Source organism: Microtus ochrogaster, linkage group LG3 (genome assembly GCF_000317375.1).
Source record: "Microtus ochrogaster isolate Prairie Vole_2 linkage group LG3, MicOch1.0, whole genome shotgun sequence".
NCBI classification, from domain to species: domain Eukaryota; kingdom Metazoa; phylum Chordata; class Mammalia; order Rodentia; family Cricetidae; genus Microtus; species Microtus ochrogaster.
The window spans coordinates 40481009-40486334 of record NC_022029.1 but is presented as its reverse complement, the minus strand read 5'-3'; positions in this window follow the sequence as shown (position 1 = coordinate 40486334).

The window sequence follows — 5326 nt, the reverse complement described above, 5'->3', positions numbered from 1 at the left end:
ATTTATTTATTTATTTATTTATTATGTATACAGTATTCTTAGTACTCTGCTTGCAGACCAGAAGAGTGCACCATGAGTCACCATGTGGTTGCTGGGAATTGAACTCAGGACCTTTGGAAAAGCAGGCCATGCTCTTAACCACTGAGCCATCTCTCCAGCCCCTAGCCTGTGTCTTTTTATATGTGAGTTGAGTCTAGTTATATTAAAGGATATTAATGACGAGTGATTGCTAGCTCTTGTTATTTTAGTGTTTGTTGTCGGTGATGTTATTTTATGGGTTTTTTTTTTTCCTTCTTTGGGAGTTGCTGCTGTGAGATCATCTATTGTCTGTGTTTTTGTGGATGTAGTCAACTTCCTTGGGTTGGAGTTTTCCTTCTAGTACTTTGTGTAGGGCTGGGTTTGTGGCTAAGTATTGTTTAAATGCCCTCACCAATACTTACAAACTTCTTCTAACTAGATGTCCCCACAGGCTCCCATAGTTCTTTGACTCAATCCTGTCCTGCAACTAAACCTAACCCTGTATTAGCAATGCTATGTAAAAAATGTCTATTTTAGAGAAATATACAGATATATTTACAGATAAACTAATATATTGGCAGAACTTTGGTTTTTAAAGACTATACCCAAAATAAAATAAAGACTATATTTGCTACTTTTCTCATTATACCACAAGGCTGGGGACCAAGTATCCAAACACTTGGTCCTTCAGGGACATTTAACATTCATGACATACCATTCTGCCTCTGGCCCACATAGGCTCATAGCTATCTCAAAATGCAAAATCCATTCAGTCCAATTTCAAATTGGATTCCCATAGTCTTGCAGTTTCTACCCCAGTTCAGATGTTCAAAGTCTCTTCTAAGACTCAAAATAATCTTTTGAGTGTGTATCCCTTTAAAATTAAAAAAAAAAAACCTCCAACATACAAAACAGTGTAAGTAAGCAACTCATTCCAAAAGCGAGGAGCAGAAGCAAGCAAGAAATATCAGACCAAAGCATAACTAAAGCCTAGAAAGCTAAACATCAAAGCCAGGAGTTGTTTGTCCAGTAGCATCATCTATAGCAGTGGTTCTCAACTTCCCTAATGTTGTAATCCTTTAATATAGTTCCTCACGGTGTGTGGCCCTCCAGCCATAAAATTATTTCATTGCTCCTTCATAACTGTAACTTTGCTGCCGTTATGAATCATAATGTAAATATCTGATATACAGAATGGTCTTAGGTGACCCCTGTGAAAGAGTCCTTAGACGCCAAGGGGTTGTGACACACAGTTGAGAGCCATTGATCTAGGCTCTTACATAACTTAATATCTTCATTCATTCAGTTCTTTTGCCTGCAAAATATATGGCGTCTCTCTTGAGCCAAATCCACTTGGTGTCTGTAGCTTTCCTTGACAGACAGCCCACATTCCGGGCATGTACAACATCCTGCAATCTCCACTGTAACTTGCATGTCACTCTCAAGGCCTTCTAGGGATGTCAACCTGCCACACACTGCCTAGCCTTTGCTGCTTTCTGGAGCCTTGTCACAAGCCTCCATGATCTCCTCAAACAGGCAAACTGCAGAACCAGCACCAAGTGGACAATACTGGGTCCTGCTCAAGATGACTGGACCCCTTCCAACTTGGCTGCAGTAACCTCTGAGCATTGACCGGGCCAACTCTGAGAGAACATTTCCCTAGGCAGACCTATTAATGCAGAGAATCCAGAGGTCTCTATCTTCTTCAGCATGCTGTTTTCAGGAACCGGTCATTTCAAATTAAGCACTTTGATAAGGTAGAGCCTACAGTAGGAGGGGTCTTCCTCTCAGCACCTGGTTTACCTTTGCTAGAGCTAATCTCTTTAACAGCTGCATCTGATCAACCAGTCTTCAACTTTAACCTATTTCAAATCCCCTTCCTCATTAAGCCGTACATTTTTCACATCTTCCCGCTCTTTCTGATCTTTCTTGCCACTGTAGACCTGGCTGAAACCGGTGAGTAATAACCATGCCACAGCCTTAACATTGTGCTGTCTTGAACCTGGAAACAACCTAAATGCCCCTCGACCGAAGAATGGATAAGGAAAATATGGTACATTTACACAATGGAGTACTACACAGCAGCAACAAATAACAACATCTTGAATTTTGCAGGAAAATGGATGGAGCTAGAAAACATTATTTTGAGTGAGGTAACCCAGACCCAGAAAGACAATTATCACATGTACTCACTCATAGGTGGTTTTTAAACATAAAGCAAAGAAAGCCAACCTACAAACCACAATCCCAGAGAACTTAGACAACAATGAGGACACTAAGAGAGACTTACATAGATCTAATCTACATGGGAAGTAGAAAAAGACATGATCTCCCAAGTATATTAGGAGCATGGGGACCTTGGGGGAGGGTTGAAAGGGGAGAGGAGAGGCAGGGAGGGAAGCAGAGAAAAATGTAGAGCTCAATAAAAATCAATTTAAAAAAAGGGAAAAAAAGATTACTAAAAAACAACAGCAACAAAAAAACAACATTGTGCTGTCTTAAAATCCCCTCAGTCAAGTTAGCCTATCACTTTTCAATCCAGCCTCATGCAATTTTTTTATAGCATGCACAAAATGTAGCCCCCGTCTGTAGACCAATTCATATTTCCTCTGTAACTTCATGAGCACAGTCTTTACTGTCCATCCTTCTATCAGCCTTCTTGGTTTGGGAACTTCTCCAAGAACAGTCCATTCAGTTCTGCTTACTTGGTCTAGGGTTTGTCTTGCCTGCTGCTCCAAACTCTTCCATAGTCCTTTGACACGGCAGTTCTGAGAGCTAAGAACCGCACCATCGCTTCTATCAAAGTCACGATCCCAATTTTCAATACCAATTTTCTATATGAATTACTTTTCTGGTTGATGTGATCAAATGCCTGAAAAGAAACAATTCAAGGGAGGAAGGACTTCTTTGGTCTCACAGTTCTGAGAAGGTGAGGTCTGTGGTGAGGTCCACAAGACACAAGTGCCACTTGCTTAAATCTTGGCAGATTAGGAAGCACATAACTCAGGCTAGACTCAGAGCCAGCCTATAAACATCAATACTGCCCCTGAGGCACTGAGTTTGCCATCTGGACACATGTCCAAAAGCTTTCAAATAGTAACACCAGCTGGAAACCAAAAAATCAAGCGCATGAGCCTGTAGGAAACATTTAGAATCCAAACCATAAGAGAAAGAAATGGAGGGCAGAGGGAAATAAGAAGAAAGGGAAAGGGGGGGAAGGGGAAAGAGTTCAAGGCCAGCCTGGGATCCACATGATCCTGTCTCAACAAAAGAAAAAAAGAAAAGAAATAATATGAAAATTTAAAAACTGTTTAGCTGAGCAACAATGAAAGAAGAGTCAAAACTAGGGCAACCGCTCATTCCCGCCTCAGTGCCCAAGCAATAAAGGATTTTTGTTATCTTCTGTGTGTACATACTTTCTGGGACCTCTTAGAATGAACTGACAGCCCAAAGGTAAAATTATTTTCCAGGGCTCCCTATGAAAAATAAAGTGTTGCTTTCGTGTCACTTTTATCATTTTTTGCTGGTGCTCTTTCACTGAGCCTTTCTGAATGTCAGGATGTAGGTATATAGCCCTGCAAGTGTGCTATCTTACCTCGTTTCCATGAGACCCTAAAGTGCACGTCATCATCTCACTTTACAGACAAGGATATTAAGGCTTAGAAATACTAAATAACTTCCAAAATCACAGCACTGATAAGAGAAAGAGCAAGAAATGGAAGTCGGAGCCACACTCCAGCCCTTCCTTCCTTCCCTCTTTTCTCTAGCATTCTATCCAAGCTAAGACCCTCTTCCTACTTTCCCTCCACATACATTTTGGCTTCGAAGCATCAACTTTCCTTCAAGTCCAGGAGCTTATATCTGGAAGAGCCATCACTCCAAGGAGAGTTGCACCCGCTGGGAAGAGATGGCTTTTCAGAAATAAACTGTAAGTGCTTCTCCATAGAGAAGCATAATTGCTCTAAGACACAAGTGGATTCAGTCAGTAGCTGGAAAGGAAGAGGTCATTTTCTCCAGGGCAACTCAGCAACTACCAATCATATGGCCATTACCAGGAGATGCTCTCCAGACTGCTCAACCATAGAGACAGAGTCGCAGAGAAGGCTCCAATGACTTCAGCAATGGTCCAGTACAACCCATGAATTCCCTCGGTAAGTCAAAGACCCCTCCCTGGGCTCTCATCCCTAAAGCAAGATATTGGACTTCAAGCTGTGATGGGCTCCCTTCTACACATCACACCTTTCTCTTTGCTCCAAAAGCCAGAGGTCCCATGTGTTGTGCTTGGTCCTTGTTGACAACCAGTCTAAAAGACATCTAGCAATGGTGGGACACCATTCAGTGTGTCTGTGAGGACACTGCAAGAAAGGCTTATCTGTGGGACAGCAAAAGGGGAGTAGAGACATTTCTGACCGTGGGTGTCTCTTTCACAAGGCTGACTGACCAATGAAAAGAAACGAAAGCAAAGTAGCCTGAACATCTCTGAAAGCCACTCTCTCTCCTCAGTGAGTGTGTCTGCCACTGTGCCATCATTCAGGGATGCCAAACACTAGCTTCTTTAGTCTTTTAGCATGCTCTCAATATTGTCAGTTCTCCGGGGAAGCTCCAGGTCTACACAGTGCTGGAGTAGGACTGTTGAGGAAGTCACCTTCTTGGACTCGGCAGTTATCTGGCTCTTTGTCTCACCAGCATGCAGACAGCCGTTGTTAGATTACCCAGCTCCTATTATGTAAGCAAATCTGGCAAATGCCTTTTAATAATAGACTCATATGTTCTATTGGTTCTGTGATTCTAGATAACCCAGAACAAATAGAATAATCCTCAGGCCCTACTCACCAAAATATCAAAAACCAGGCTTCTGTTGCCTGACTCAACATTCTCTTCTAATTAAATATCACACTTCCAACTGCAATTACCAAGAGAAACTCTCCAGGCGATTCTGTAGAAGAATAAATAAGGCCCTTCCCGTTTCTCACTGCCCTCATGAGATGCTGACCGCGAAGCTAGTTAAAACCAATGACAAATCACAGGGTTTTTAAAAGGAAGCATTAATGAGCCTGTGAAATCCAGATTGGCCCTGGGTTCATTATGCAGCTCAGGCTGGTCTGAACTCTGATGATACTCCCACTACGAGTATGACAGAAATGAAGATATTCTAAAGAGACGCTCATGTCTCTCAACTAGACTATTAGAGCAACGGACCTCTGTAGGCGTAAGTCACAAACGATGCCACAGCAGTTTGGAATTATGATTAATAGGGTACTATTTATTAAAAGGGGAAAAACTTACAGATCACCGTCAGCCCTCTGTA